This window comes from Pan paniscus, chromosome 5 (assembly GCF_029289425.2).
Source record: "Pan paniscus chromosome 5, NHGRI_mPanPan1-v2.0_pri, whole genome shotgun sequence".
In the NCBI taxonomy this organism is placed as follows: domain Eukaryota; kingdom Metazoa; phylum Chordata; class Mammalia; order Primates; family Hominidae; genus Pan; species Pan paniscus.
Genome location: NC_073254.2, coordinates 116,235,099 through 116,251,675, shown reverse-complemented (window position 1 = coordinate 116,251,675; position 16,577 = coordinate 116,235,099). Strand labels below are relative to the sequence as shown.

Genomic DNA, 16,577 nt, shown 5'->3' with positions numbered 1-16,577 from the left:
ATCAACTGCATTTTCCTTTTCAGTGTTATCAAACCATTGAGAGAAACAGAACTTTCCTCAAAGCCAAGAAACAGCTTTCAAAAGGAAGTTTCCCAAAAACTCTTCTGAAAGTACCAGCATATCTTCAAACCAAGTAACATTTTTTTCAATGCTATCCTTAACTGTTCTACTTTTATTTGCTTGTAGAAAAGTGGCACAACCTAGACTGTCATCGCTAAAGCCATGACTAAAATTTTTAGTATTTTGTAACCATATCAGATTTGTGAACATCTCCCAGTTGATATAATCACTTATTTACTCGCATATTGAGACTGTACCATAACTTTGTGGTTCAGATGGAATTCGATAGAAAACTAAACTGTTTTTAAAAACGTTATGTTTTTGTTTTTCTCGTTATAAATTTACCTTCACAGTTTGCAAATGCATTAGTATAATCATCTGGAAAAAAAATGGCAACTCTTGATTTGATACATTTTTAAAAAACAAGTACACTCAGGCAAATTTTATAAATTCAAAACTCAGTGTTTTGTTTTTATTTATATATTTTTCTTACAGTTTTCTTTGTTTATTTTTAATAATTTGTTAGTACATCCAATATCTACCAAGATGTAATAATCAAATATTCTATTTGCATTGGAAAAACGTTCTCACTTACATAGCATAAGGGCTTTAAAAAAAAGTTTTTCTTTGTATTAAGATGATATCGGTATTATAAAAATAAACAAATTCTCAAAAAAGGGCTATATTTCATGAAGAACAACTTTGATCTCATGAATTTTAGCAGATTGTGGCTAAAAAGATGAGTGAAGGCTTTTTTTTTTAAGAAAAAAAGTGTCTTCAAGTTTTTTTCTCTTTGGCATTCATGCCTCTTTATGGCTATGAACACAAAAATATATTTGCAAAAACGGTTTCTTGATAAAATTCTCACGGGTCATTTGAAATTCATGTTGTTTCTCTTACAAAAATAATATGGCCTATAAATTTCAGACTCATTAAAGTATTTTGAAATTTTGACAGAAACTAGCATAGAAACGTTAGATGTTTCCTTCCAAAAAACGGGAGAAATTATCCTCCATTTAATTACCTAAATATATGTGAACATTAAAAAAAGCACATTCTTTTGCTATGTAGTTTTTCTTAAAGCATATGAGACTCTCTGAGTAGCAAAGCTTGACTGTGAGTCCAAAGATTTTGGACACTGCATTCTAGATCACTCCCAGAACTAAGGTATTGGAATCAGAGATTGCAGCTTCCTGTCAAAGTTGGTTTCAGTTCTATAGTCAATAAGAAAATGAAAACAAAAGGTACATATCAAATATGTCTAAGTGCTAAATTATTAATCAATCCTTGGAATACAGAGAAAATCAGGAAAGAATTATGAAGGAAATTTCAGTTATTCAGAATTAAATGACATTAAATGACATTGAAGGTTCTACAAGCCAAATTTTGTTGTATATTTAAACAGAAGGAAATTATAGCTTTGCACACATTTCAGAAAATTAATAAATCGGTCAACTCAAGAAGCTAAACAAAGAAAAGTGGTAAAATGCTAAAAAGATAAGAAGGAAAAATGTAAAGGTAAGGGTCAGAAATTTGAAATGAGTAATAATGTCACAATATTTGAAAATACTCAAACTTTAGGCAAGAATAATGAAGAAAAAAGAAATTCAAATGTAATATCAAAAATAGCAAATAATTGTTGATTTAGCATAGATAAAAATTGAAGTAACTATTTTGAGTAATTTTATGTTGAAAAATTTGAAATATGACTAAAGAGTTGTATTTTTGTACAAATACAGAAATACCAATATTTGTGAAAGAAAAATTCTGATTCAGCAGTTAACAGTTAAAGAATTGGAATTCATAAACAACAACAACTAAAGGCAAATTCTAGGTCTAAATGATTTTCCTATGATATCAACAATTCAATAAATTAGGAATACCATCCACCTTTTTTAAAAAATTATTTTGGAAAATACAAAAATTAAGAAAGAAGCTTAACTCATGAGGTCAATTATAATCTTGTTACCCAAGCAAGATATGACTTTGTTTAAAAAAAAAAGTCATTTGTGCTTATGAACACAGATGCAAAAATACAAAAATTCAGCAATAATAAGTATTAGAAATAGATCATGATGTGATTCAAGAGTAAGTTTATGGAAGTTTAGTTGCATTTGATCCTAAGTATAAATTTAATTGGACAGTCTCTCAATTCCATCTAGACTCCAGAACCTACAGACTGAAAAACCTTACTGGAAGGTTCTCTTTTCTTTGGAAAAACATTAACTTTTAATATGAATGATTTGACTGACTGTTGCAGTGTTTTCTTCCTGTGAGACCAATGTTTAATGTTTTTAGAAATACTCTGATTAAAAGTTTCCTTAAATCCTTTTTGAACTGAAATGCAATGACAAAAACCATTAAATAAATGATGTCAGTTCAATATAATCAGGTTACAACTGAAATAGCCACCATTTAATAAATGCTCACCCTTAGCCAGGCCTTGTGCCAAGCATTTTACACACATCATTTCCTTTAATCCTTCTAGAAACCCTAAAAAGGACACCTTTTCTCATTCCTTCACAGATGAGGAAATTGCAGGCCACAGATACAAGTAACCAGCTTAACCACTGGATTGTGCTCTCTCTTTCCTTCTGTAATCTACTTTGAACAAATAATACAAACATGAATAATCCATTTGCTATTGGTATCTCAAGTTTTGTTGTCTTGATTTCCCTGGTCTCTACCTTTTATTCTGTAATTAAGAACTATTTAACGATGAGTTGAATTTAGATTAATTTCTTTTAACAAGGGTATCTGACACATATATATGGCACTTATTAGTGTCAAACACTGATCTGAGCACTTATATTAACTTATACACACACACGTATTAACTCATTATATCCCCATTTTATTGATAAAGAAATTGAGGCCCAAAATGATTAAGTGACTTGTCCAAAACCACACAGAGAGTTAATGGCACAGAATACTTTTCAAGCCCAGGCCACCTGGCTTTAGAATCTGGGCACTTGATAATTAACATTTTAGATCACTGATTCCCCAGGTTGCAGCCAGAATATGCAATCATTTTAGTGATACCAGAATGTAAGCTTTGTGAGGGGCTTTCTTTTCTTCACTGCTGTATCCTTATCACCAGAATGTAGTAGATGCTTAATAAATGCTGTATGTCTCATATGAATAAATGGGTGAATTGCTGCATCTCAACTATGTACAAGTACTGTGCTTGGTAGGTAACCAGATACACAAAAATGAGCCAAATATGAATGAATGAATATGTACTTTGTTTCTTCCTCTGTGCATTTAGCATGGAGCTCTCTATGGAATTACTCCCATTAAAATTGGCATATGGCTATTCCTACCACTAGAAGAGCAATCTCCCAGTTTTGCCTCTCTGTTTTGTCTCAAAGTTAGCATCTATCCAGAACATTTTAGTTCCATGTCTCAGTCTCTCTCTCTCTCTCATTAGCCAAACGAGGAATTGATCACTAGACAGAAACGATGTTTCTTCTACTGTGTGGTTTCCAATTTTCATGCTTCCTGGATATTTTATATAACTTGAGGTTATCCTTCTTAACTCTCTGCTCACCCCCTCCCCTCAATTTTTCAGTGCTGTCAGGGTCAGTTACTAAATAATAGGGGCACTTACTCAGTAACCTCTACTTTGTACGGAACTGTCAAAAAAGTTTGCCTCTTGGGGCCAAATTGACATCTCCTTGACAGAATCCTTTTCACCTATTCCTCATGACTAAAATTCAGTTGGATACTTAACATGTCTTATACTGATAATCAATACTACCTATTTTAAAAACACCTGCAGCAGTGTTACTATAGCTCACCAGAGATAGCAATAAACATATAGCACAAAACAAATTGTAACAGTAAATAGGATAATTAAACCTTTTCAATTATTTTTAGTAGTTTCAAGTACTATGAGAGAATGTAACTTAAAGACTTTACCATCGAAAATAACAGAATCTGGGTTAAAAGTGCTGCTTAACAAGACTTGGTATGCATGATTCAATTTTCTGTTAAGAGATTATCTCCAGTCGTTCTTTGAGAACACTCTACTGGACATGAACAGACACTTCTCAAAAGAAGACATTTATGCAGCCAAAAAACACATGAAAAAATGCTCACCATCACTGGCCATCAGAGAAATGCAAATCAAAACCACAATGAGATACCATCTCACACCAGTTAGAATGGCAATCATTAAAAAGTCAGGAAACAACAGGTGCTGGAGAGGATGTGGAGAAATAGGAACACTTTTACACTGTTGGTGGGACTGTAAACTAGTTCAACCATTGTGGAAGTCAGTGTGGCGATTCCTCATGGTTCTGGAACTAGAAATACCATTTGACCCAGCCATCCCATTACTGGGTATATACCCAAAGGACTATAAATCATGCTGCTATAAAGACACATGCACACGTATGTTTATTGCGGCATTATTCACAATAGCAAAGACTTGGAACCAACCCAAATGTCCAACAATGATAGACTGGATTAAGAAAATGTGGCACATATACACCATGGAATACTATGCAGCCATAAAAAAGGATGAGTTCATGTCCTTTGTAGGGACATGGATGAAATTGGAAATCATCATTCTCAGTAAACTATTGCAAGAACAAAAAATCAAACACCGCATATTCTCACTCATAGGTGGGAATTGAACAATGAGAACACATGGACACAGGAAGGGGAACATCACACTCTGGGGACTGTTGTGGGGTGGGGGGAGGTGGGAGGGATAGCATTGGGAGATATACCTAATGCTAGATGACGAGTTAGTGGGTGCAGCGCACCAGCATGGCACATGTATACATATGTAACTAACCTGCACGTTGTGCACATGTACCCTAAAACTTAAAGTACAATAATAATAAAAAAAAGGAAAAAAAAAGAACACTCTACTGAATGTTAAAGAATGGAAGATAACTTGAAATAGAAAAAGATTAGAGTTGTAATTCTCAAACCACAGATACATATCAAGGTATTAGGGAGAAAAATGTGTAACTAAGGAGAACAGGAGGCTCCCTCATGGAGAGGCAGTCCTACTGTAAGTTTTGATTTTTGGTGGAGGTAGGTATTGAATCCTTATTTTAAATGGAAAGAAACAGGAGCATGCTATAGAACAAAGTTCAATACTTGCTTAAAATGTGGAGATGGAACAGGATAGCTGAGCTTGTAATTTGTGACTTGGGGCATTATTCCCAGATTGCAGCCACTACCTACCTCTTCAACCCACCTCCCCTATCCCAACATCATTAGCAGGATGTTGGGGTTGGAAGAGATTTTCCCTTATGCCATTAGGACTTGTTGGATCAGGACATTTGACAGTCACTGTATAGTACATTTACTATTTTTTTTTTGTTTGTGTACTATTAAACCATTCCTAATGAAATTTTTTGATAGCTGGTAAAAATATATGAAATACGTAGACCATTTGAACAGAACTTTAGATCAACCTGAGGATCTTCAAGATAAATTCATACCAACTCCAAAGACAAGAAATGAATCACTGACAAATTGAAGGGTGAATTTGGGAGAAATGCCATTTACTTTTTGGCATGAAGACAGTGGTTGATCTCTGGAATGCTATAAAATTTGTGTTTGTGAACCTTTCTCAAAGATCCTTAGATATAATCTCTGGTATTTCCAAGGGTAAGCCTTTGTTTTATTTCCTCAAGCCCTGAGGAAGTTGCCACCAAATTACACCAATTTTGATCACCAGCACTTTTCCTAAATATTCCTCAGAACTCTCTCTGGTAATAATAAGTCCCTGATTCATTTCTGCAGTGGGTTTGTCTTTAGACAGTCCAACGCATGTCTTTTTAAAATTCTTTTTTCTTCTTTCATTTTTGCCTCAGACGTTTGTTTCTACTGGCAAGAGAGCTACAAGTTAGCAAAGGCCTCAGAAGCAGCCTCAGAAACAAAGTTTCTGTCTGACTTTCTACTGCTCTCCTGTCTTTCACCACTCATTATCTCCTAAAGCAAGCAGTAGAAACTAGAATCCCTCTTTCCCAAGGCATTCATAGAAACAAGAACCCTTTTCCTCTAAGGCCACTAATAAAACCTAAAAATATTACTACAACTTTCACCCATCTTTCCGTGTAAGAACTGGCCATGAAATTTTCTGACCTACCTTATTTGATTATAGGTCATAAGACCTGCATTCCAGAGAAGATCCTGCCTCTTACCAGAAGGAAGGAATGCTAAAGAGAAGCCAAGAAGAATCTTAACAGACTGGTCTTGCTGGATTTCTCCCCTTTGTTATTTTATTTTATTTTATTTTTTTGAGATGGAGTCTCACTCTGTCACCAGGCCGGAGTGCAGTGGTGTGATGTCAGCTCACTGTAACCTCTGCCTCCCAGGTTCAAAGGATTCTCCTGCCTCAGCCTCCCAAGTAGCTGGGATTACAGGTACACACCACCACGACCAGCTAATTTTTGTATTTTTAGTAGAGATGGGGTTTCACCGTGTTGGCTGGGATGATCGCAATCTCCTGACCTCATGATCTGCCTGCCTCAACCTCCCAAAGTGCCAGGGTTACAGGCGTGAGCCACTGCGCCCGTCTCTCCTTTGTTTATTATTATTAGATCAGATCATTTTTGCCCAATCACATTGCCATATGACTGTCCATTCTTCATTAATCCCAAGCATAGAAATGAATAGTTCACCTTAAGTCTTCGAGTCTTAATTCTGAAGGCTCCCATGTAGCATAAAGCTATGATCAAATAAGTGTCCTATGCTGTTGTTAATTTTTAAATTAATCCATCTATTATATTAGACTATTCTTGTATTAGTCTGTCTTTGTTAGAGGGGTGCTGGCCATGACCCTTATGATGGGGAGGAAAGAGAGCACCACCTCTCTATTCCCACACTGGCAATCGCTTCCCCGTCTTCTTCCCCTAATATTCCAGGATCCAAAGTATGTATCTTGAATCCTTCAAAATTTATCCATAATTATCTATATTTTCAAATAAGCCAAAACACCCCACAGCAACACTATATGTAAATTCTCAAAACTACAAAGAAATCTCTTTATTTTATATAAGCCATTGGTGTTATCTGATTCTCAACTATTAGTAATCTGTTTCTGCAGGTTCAAAGAATAATTTGCTCCCCATATAATCATTGTGATCTTCACTATCATAGTATTAGTACAGGATTCTGCAAAAATCTGAATACTACATGAATGCTTATAATTTAAATTGGGTGGCTTATCTTTTCTTTTTAGTTTTTTTTTGTTATTGTTTTATTTTGCTTTTACTCCTGGCTACAATTTTTATGCTAAGAACACGTGCAAGATTAAAAACAAAAGCTTTACGCTTTAGCTATTATACACCAAATTATATTCTGTCTCAAAGTCCTATAAAACTTTATATATTCATCACTGCGCTTTCAAAAATTCCCTTGAAACTTCAAATTCTATTGAACCTCTCTAATGGGCATTCCTCCTCTAAGTTCCCACAATTTTCTCCATTAAATTCTGAGCCAAATGCCTCTTGCCTTTGGGAAAAATGCCCTTTACTTTTTGGCACGAAGACACTAGTTGATCTCCGGAATGCTATAAAATTTGTGTTTGTGAACCTTTCTCAAAGATCCTTAGATATAATCCCTGGTATTTCCAAGGGTAAGCCTTTGTTTTATTTCCTCAAGCCCTGAGGAAGTTGCCACCAAATGACACCAATTTTGATTACCAACATTTTTCCTAAATATTCCTCAGAACTCTCTCTGGTAATAATAAATCCCTGATTCATTTCGGCAGTGGGTTTGTCTTTAGACAGTCCAATGCATGTCTTTTTAAAATTCTTTCTTCTTCCTTCATTTTTGCCTCAGACGTTTGTTTCTACTGGCAAGAGAGCTGCCAACTACCGCTTTTCCCGTACTGCAAATTTCTTTATTTTGGGCACCTACTACCGTCTCTCTCTTCGAAATTTTCTTTACAAATTCAAGGATTAGCCTCTTTTAGTTTGATCTTTCATCTGCTCTCTCTCCTCTCTACTCAATCACTAGTCCTTCATCACTGTCTTTATTAACTTTAGAAGCTCTATTTACTGGCTTCAGCTGTGGCTAGAGCCATGAGATCTGACACTGAGCCCAAGTGTAACCTGGCTCATGCTCCACGTGCCCTTGGGAAATACCACAGATAGGGCCAGGAGGTGCCTTGCTGGCATTTTTTCAGAACAAGCTTTCCAGCACCCTTTGAGGCCAGCAGTCTTTTATAACTTAGCTGTCAGCACCAGCACTTCTGTGATTATTGTCAGGTTTAGTCCCTTGCAGCCAACAGATTAAAAAAAAAAATCCAAAACTCTCATTTTGGGCTGATAGATTACTAGCCTTTTGGACTTTATAAATGAGAATGTCTTCATTCTACATGATAAGGTAGGGCAACTAACCCAGTGACATCTTGACATCGTCTTGTCCTTCATATCCACACCTAACCTAGCATCGACTCCTGCCAATTTTACCTCCTAAATATTCCTTATATTAATAGACTTCTCTCCATTTCCCTAGGTCAAATGTCTATCAATTCTTGTATGGAAGACGGACATTTCTTTCTAAGTGGTCCACCTAGTGCTCCCTTTTGATCCTTTCAATTTGTTCACAGTAGAGTAGATCAGTAGTCCTCAAAGAATGGCTCTAGACCAGCAGCATCAGCAACATCTGGGATCCTGTTAGAGAGGCAAATTCTCCTACCAGAACCCAGATATGAAATCAGAAACTTTGGAAAGAGGCCTAGCAACATGCTTTGGCGAGCCCTCCAAGTGGTTCTGACATACACTAAATTTTTTTTTTTATTATTATACTTTAAGTTCTAGGGTACATGTGCACAACATGCAGGTTTGTTACATATGTACACATGTGCCACGTTGGTGTGCTGCACCCATTAACTTGTCATTTACATTAGGTATATCTCCTAATGCTATCCCTCCCCTCTCCCCTGACACCACTACAGGCCCTGGTGTGTGATGTTCCCCTTCCTGTGTCCAAGTGTTCTCATTGTTCAATTCCCACCTATGAGTGAGAACATGCAGTGTTTGGTTTTTCGTCCTTGCGATAGTTCGCTGAGAATGATGGTTTCCAACTTCATCCATGTCCCTACAAAGGACATGAACTCATCCTTTTTTATGGCTGCATAGTATTCCATGGTGTATATGTGCCACATTCTCTTAATCCAGTCTATCATTGATCGACATTTGGGTTGGTTCCAAGTCTTTGCTATTGTGAATAGTGCCACAATAAACATACACGTGCATGTGTCTTTATAGCAGCATGATTTATAATCCTTTCGGTATAAACCCAGTAACAGGATTGCCAGGTCAAATGGTATTTCCAGTTCTAGATCCTTGAGGAATCGCCACACTATCTTCCACAATGGTTGAACTAGTTTACAGTCCCACCAACAGAGTAAAAGTGTTCCTATTTCTCCACATCCTTGCCAGCACTTGTTGTTTCCTGATTTTTTCATGATTGCCATTCTAACTGGTGTGAGATGGTATCTCATTGTGGTTTTGATTTGCATTTCTCTGATGGCCAGTGATGATGAGCATTTTTTCAGCTGTCTGTTGGCTGTATAAATGTCTTCTTTTGAGAAGTGTCTGTTCACATCCTTCGCCCACTTTCTGATGGGGTTGTTTGTTTATTTCTTGTAAATTTCTTTGAATTCTTTAGAGATTCTGGATATTAGCCTTTTGTCAGATGAGTAGGTTGCAAACATTTTCTCCCATTCTGTAGGTTGCTTGTTCACTCTGATGGTCGTTTCTTTTGCTGTGCAGAAGCTCTTTAGGTTAATTAGATCCCATTTGTCTATTTTGGCTTTTGTTGCCATTGCTTTTGGTGTTTTAGACATGACGTCCTTGCCCATGCCTATGTCCTGAATGGTATTGCCTAGGTTTTCTTCTAGTGTTTTTATGGTTTTAGGTCTAACATTTAAGTCTTTAATCCATCTTGAATTAATTTTTGTATAAGGTGTAAGGAAGGTATCCTGTTTCAGCTTTCTTCATATGGCTAGCCAGTTTTCCCGGCACCATTTATTAAATAGGGAATCCTTTCCCCATTGCTTGTTTTTCTCAGGTTTGTCAAAGATTAGATAGTTGTAGATAAGCGGCGTTATTTCTGAGGGCTCTGTTCTATTCCATTCGTCTATATCTCTGTTTTGGTACCAGTACCATGCTGTTTTGGTTACTGTAGCCTTGTAGTATAGTTTGAAGTCAGGTAGTGTGATGCCTCCAGCTTTGTTCTTTTGGCTTAGGATTGACTTGGTGATGCGGGCTCTTTTTTGGTTCCATATGAACTTTAAGGTAGTTTTTTCCAATTCTGTGAAGAAAGTCATTTGTAGCTTGACGGGGATGGCATTGAATCTATAAATTACCTTGGACAGTATGGCCATTTTCACGATATTGATTCTTCCTGTCCATGAGCATCGAATGTTCTTTCATTTGTTTGTGTCCTCTTTTATTTCGTCGAGCAGTGGTTTGTAGTTGTCCTTGAAGAGGTCCTTCACATCCCTCGTAAGTTGGATTCCTAGGTATTTTATTCTGTTTGAAGCAATCGTGAATGGGAGTTCACTCATGATTTCGCTCTCTGTTTGTCAGTTATTGGTGTATAGGAATGCTTGTGATTTTTGCACATTGATTTTGTATCCTGAGACTTTGCTGAAGTTGCTATCAGCTTAAGGAGATTTTGGGTTGAGATGATGGGGTTTTCTAAATATACAATCATGTCATCTGGAAACAGTGACAATATGACTTCCTCTTTTCCTAATTGAATACCCTTTATTTCTTTCTCCTGCCTGATTGCCCTGACCAGAACTTCTAACACTATATTGAATAGGAGTGGTGAGAGAGGGCATCCCTGTCTTGTGCCAGTTTTCAAAGGGAATGCTTCCAGTTTTTGCCCATTCAGTATGATATTGGCTGTGGGTTTGTCATAAATAGCTCTTATTATTTTGAGATACGTCCATTGAATACCTAGTTTATTGAGAGTTTTTTGCATGAAGGGCTGTTGAATTTTGTCAAAGGCCTTTTCTGCATCTATTAAGATAATCATGTGGTTTTTGTCTTTGGTTCTGTTTATATGCTGGATTATGTTTATTGATTTGTGTATGTTGAACCAGCCTTGCATCCCAGGGATGAAGCCCACTTGGTCATGTTAGATAAGCTTTTTGATGTGCTGCTGGATTCAGTTTGCCAGTATTTTATTGAGGATTTTTGCATCGATGTTCTTTTTTTGTTGTGTCTCTGCCAGGCTTTGGTATCAGGATAACACCAAAATAAAATGAGTTAGGGAGGATTCCCTCTTTTTCTATTGATTGGAATAGTTGCAGAAGGAATGGTACCAGCTCCTGCTTGTACCTCTGATAGAATTCGGCTGTGAATCCTTCTGGTCCTGGACTTTTTTTGGTTGGTAAGCTATTAATTATTGCCTCAATTTCAGAGCCTGTTATTGGTCTATTCAGGTATTCCACTTCTTCCTGGTTTAGTCCTGGGAGGGTGTATGTGTCCAGGAATTTATCCATTTCTTCTAGATTTTCTAGTTTATTTGCATAGAGGTGTTTCTAGTATTCTCTGATGGTAGTTTGTATTTCTGTGGGATCCGTGGTGGTATCCCCTTTAACATTTTTTATTGCATCTATTTGATTCTTCTCTCTTTTCTTCTTTATTAGTCTTGCTAGTGGTCTATCAATTTTGTTGATCTTTTCAAAAAACCAGCTCCTGGATTCATTGATTTTTTGAAGGGTTTTTTGTGTCTCTAGCCCCTTCAGTTCTGCTCTGATCTTAGTTATATCTTGCCTTCTGAGAGCTTCCACTGCTGATACCCAGGCAAAAAGGGTCTAGAGTGGACCTCCAGCAAACTCCAACAGACGTGCAGCTGAGGGTCTTGACTGTTAGAAGGAGAACAGAAAGGACATCCACACCAAAGCCCCATCTGTATGTCACCGTCATCAAAGACCAAAGGTAGAGAAAACCACAAAGATGGGGAAAAAACAGAACAGAAAAGCTGAAAATTCTAAAAATCAGAGTGCCTCTCCCCCTCCAAAGAAACGCAGCTCCTCATCAGCGAGAGAACAAAGCTGGACAAAGAATGACTTTGACAAGTTGAGAGAAGAAGGCTTCAGATGATCAAACTTCTCTGAGCTAAAGGAGAAAGTTTGAACCCATTGCAAAGAAGCTAAAAGCCTTGAAAAAAGATTAGATGAATGGCTAAGTAGAATAACCAGTGTAGAGAAGTCCTTAAAGGACCTGATGGAGCGGAAAACCATGGCACAAGAATTATGTGATGCATGCACAAGCTTCAGTAGCTGATTTGATCAACTGGAAGAAAGGGTATCAGTGATTGAAGATCAAATGAATGAAATGAAGTGAGAAGAGAAGTTTAGAGAAAAAAGAATAAAAAGAAATGAACAAAGCCTCCAAGAAATATGGGACTATGTGGAAAGACCAAATCTACATCTGATTGGTATACGTGAAAGTGACGGGGAGAATGGAACCAAGTTGGAAAACAATCTGCAGGATATTATCCAGGAGAACTTCCCCAACCTAGCAAGGCAGGCCAACATTCAAATTCAGGAAATACAGAGAATGCCACAAAGATACTCCTCAAGAAGAGCAACCCCAAGACACATAATTATCAGATTCACCAAAGTTGAAATGAAGGAAAAAATGTTAAGGGCAGCCAGAGAGAAAGGTCGGGTTACCCACAAAAGGAAGCCGATCTGACTAACAGTTGATCTCTTGGCAGAAACTCTACAAGCCAGAAGAGAGTGGGGGCCAATATTCAACATTCTTAAAGAAAAGAATTTTCAACCCAGAATTTCATATCCAGCCAAACTAAGCTTCATAAGTGAAGGAGAAATAAAATCCTTTATAGACAAGCAAATGCTGAGAGATTTTGTCACCACCAGGCCTGCCCTACAAGAGCTCCTGAAGGAAGCAATAAACATGGAAAGGAACAACCCATACCAACCACTGCAAAAACATGCCATATTGTAAAGACCATTGATGCTAGGAAGAAACTGCATCAACTAATGAGCAAAATAACCAGCTAACATCATAATGACAGGATCAAATTTACACATAACAATATTAACTTTAAATGTAAATGGGCTAAATGCTCCAATTAAAAGACACAGACTGGTAAATCGGATAAAGAGTCAAGACCCATCAGTGTGCTGTATTCCGGAGCCCCATCTCACTTGCAGAGACACACATAGGCTCAAAATAAAGGGATGAAGGAAGATCTACCAAGCAAATGGAAAACAAAAAAAGGCAGGGGTTGCAATCCTAGTCTCTGATAAAACAGACTTTAAATCAACAAAGATCAAAAGAGACAAAGAAGGCGATTACATAATGGTAAAGGGATCAATTCAACAAGAAGAGCTAACTATCCTAAATACATATGCACCCAATACAGGAGCACCCAGATTCATAAAGCAAGTCCTTAGAGACCTACAAAGAGACTTAGACTCCCACACAATAATAATGGGAGACTTTAACACCCCACTGTCAATATTAGATGTACACTAAAATTTGGGGATTCCTCCAATAGCGTGATGTTTCAAACCACAGATCACATATTACCATTCTGTTTTAGGGCTGTTGATGAATTCCAATTGCTTATAAGATAAAAAAAAAATGTTAAAAGTCTTCATGTAGCTTAAGGAGCCCTGGATGATGGGAACACAGCTTTTGTCACCAGCCTCAGCACATGCCAATGTTGCATTCCCTCCATCACCATGCTTGTCCCTCTCACAGAGCTGCTCCACCAGCCCTCACCTCTCCCTGGAGCAGATTCCCTCCTCTCTTTACTGATATATTCCTTTTCACTTTTCAGCTCAGTTCTACTGGCAGTAGCTTGTGAAAAGTTCCTGACAGTCTCCCAACCTTCCCTGAACAGTCTCCCAACCTTCCCCCAACACACTAAATCAAAACCCCAAGTACACATTTTATAGTACCACGTGTCATTTTTGCACAGCATTTGCCACAGTATCAAGTTTACCTAGATTTGTGTGAGTATACGATTAATGTTGTCATCTCTGTTCAATTGTAACCAGGCTCATAAGGCAAAGATTGGGTGTTTTTACTCAGATTCCAGTCCCTAGTGCCTAAATCATACTTGTCATATTCTTGCTCTCAGCGTATGTTTTATGACTGACCAAGGAGCTAACAACCATTCAGCATTTCCAATGTTTAAACCACCAGACTAAGATTTTTATATAAATTTTACAATTTAATTTTCAGGAAAAATATATTTCTTACTGTTCATTTAACAAATATATATATATATCAAATAATATACATTTGTTAAATGAAAAATATATGTGCATGTGTTTAAACACACACACACACACACACACACACACACACACACACACATATATATATATTTCTTTCTATGTGCCAAGCATGGTTCCAAGCATTTTGCAGGTAATAATTCCTTTAAATCTCACAACCAGATGAAATATGGGTTAGAATTACATCAGTTTTTCCAGATGAGGAAACTGGTGTACATCTTTCTGCCTCAGGTCACATGTATTGTTTTAAGAATAAATGTTGACAACTGAGTGCAGTGGCTCATGCCTGTAATCCCAGCACTTTGGAAGGCCAAGGCAGGATTGCTTGCTACTCAGGAGGCTGAGACAGAAAAATTGCTTGAATCCAGGAGTTCGAGGCTGCAGTGAGCTACGATCGTGCCACTGCACTCTAGCCTGGGCAACAAGTCAGGTCCCATCTCTAAAAATTATATATATACATACACACACACACAAAAGAGAGAGAAAATGAAGATTCCAGTTAACAGTTGCAAAGACTTCTATGAATTATATGAATGAAAATTTATTTTATGATATATATTTCCCTGGAGTCATTGTTAATTAGAACAAACTAGATTCACCAACACTTCCCTGTCTGTTCTCTTTCTGGAAGCCAATGGCCAGGAACAGTGGTCACGTGCCATCAGGAGAGTGTAGAAAGGTGAATCAGAACAGTGAAGGAGTCTAGATTTGTTTTATTATTGGGGTGTTTATGAAGAAATTCAAGGAACATCAAGGCTTAATGATGCATTAATTGCTGATCCAAGGCCTCTGTGATAGTTGTATCCCCTCCTAGCCACATTCTCTTTCAGATAAATTCCTTATGTGCTGCTTTGTTGAGTCAGCTTTGAAAATTAACTAACCTCCAAAAACCAAGTTGCCTAAAAACAATAAGGGGAGAGATAAGAAAGAATGTAAGTAAACATTTCACTTATGTCCCAGAGTTTTCCACACAACACCATCAGTTGATATTTTTTAAATATTTATTTTAATCACTTAAAACAAAATAAAGAATTCCCTCTCTGTAAATTTTTATAATCCAAATTCCCTGGATCTCATCAAGCTACTATATAAGGTCAGATATTAACTGACTATATTGTGATAGTTTGATCCTTCATTGATCTTACCACTGGAAATTTCTTTTCTTTTCCCAGTTGTTTCTGTAAAAGACCACAGGAGTTTTATATGGATTCCAAACTTTTCTAGCAATTACAGTCTGCACCCACCCTACTTGCCCTTTATCATTTGGCTGCCACTAGTCTGAGAATCTGTCTGATGCAAGCTCATTTCTGCTCCTCCCTATTGGATGTGTGGGCCCAGAATCCCAAATTCAGTGGTTCCTTGACCTCTAACTCTGCAGTTGCCAGTCTGGCTTTATGTTGCAGTTGGAAAACTGACTATCTGAATCAAACTTTCTTGCTGGTTTCAGTGGCTTTGAATTCAATGAAACACTCACAGCATCTCTTCCAGAACATTTTCCTTAATTTCGGGTCCTCTATCTGCTAATGATAGAGGCTTTAGTCCAGTTTACAGGGCAGGATAGAGAATCCATGGGAAACCAACTGCTTTATCCTCCTTGACTCTTTCCTACACCCTTTTTTCTAACATTAGGCCAGGCTGGTAACCTGGTCTAATCTTTTGCTATTATGTTTACATAAAATTCTTGCTCTTCCAGTTTGTGATGGTTAATTTTATGTGCTAACTTGCTTGGGCCATGGGATGCCTGGATAAATGGTTAAACATTCTTTCTGGGTGTGTCTGTGAGAGTGTTTCTGGAAAAGATTAGCACTTAAATTGGTGGACTGAGTAAAGCAGATAGCCCTCCCTAATATGGGTAGACATCATTCAACCCATTTTAAGGCCTTAATAAAGTAAAAAGGTAGAGAAAGGCTGAACTTGCTGTCTGCCTGACTGGTTGAACTGGAGCATGGATCTTCTGGCCTCAGGTTTCCTGGTTCTCAGCCCTTAGATCTGAAATGGAATTGACACCATTGGTTGTCTGAGTTTCAGGCCTTCAAACCACTCCCAGCTTTTGTGGGGCTCCAGGTTGCAGACAGCAGATTTTTTGTGAAACTTTTTAGCTTTCATAATCATGTGAGCCAATACCTTATAATAAATCTCTTTCTATACAGATAAATTTCTTTTATATGTATTCTATATATATGATAAATCTCTTTCCTGTTGGTTCTGTTTCTCTGAGAACCCTAACACACAGTTACAAAACAAACACCAT

At 37.3% G+C, this 16,577-nt stretch overlaps 1 protein-coding gene and 1 long non-coding RNA gene across 12 annotated transcripts in view; one reads left to right on the top strand and one right to left on the bottom strand.

Annotated features, from left to right (window-relative positions):
• The window catches only part of LOC112440110 (uncharacterized), a 313,728-nt gene extending 310,337 nt beyond the window's left edge, over positions 1-3,391 (top strand). For 7 of the 9 annotated variants that reach the window (XR_004672076.1, XR_004672080.1, XR_008625720.1 and 4 more), the window contains one exon: positions 24-3,391. This is a non-coding gene — a long non-coding RNA (uncharacterized LOC112440110). The remainder of the gene's footprint in view (positions 1-23) is intronic. The other 2 variants (XR_008625719.1, XR_010112478.1) reach the window with 1 other exon arrangement.
• FUT9 (fucosyltransferase 9) overlaps positions 1-16,577 on the bottom strand; it is a 197,997-nt gene that overhangs the window by 9,310 nt on the left and 172,110 nt on the right. The gene's annotated exons all lie outside the window — the stretch shown is intronic.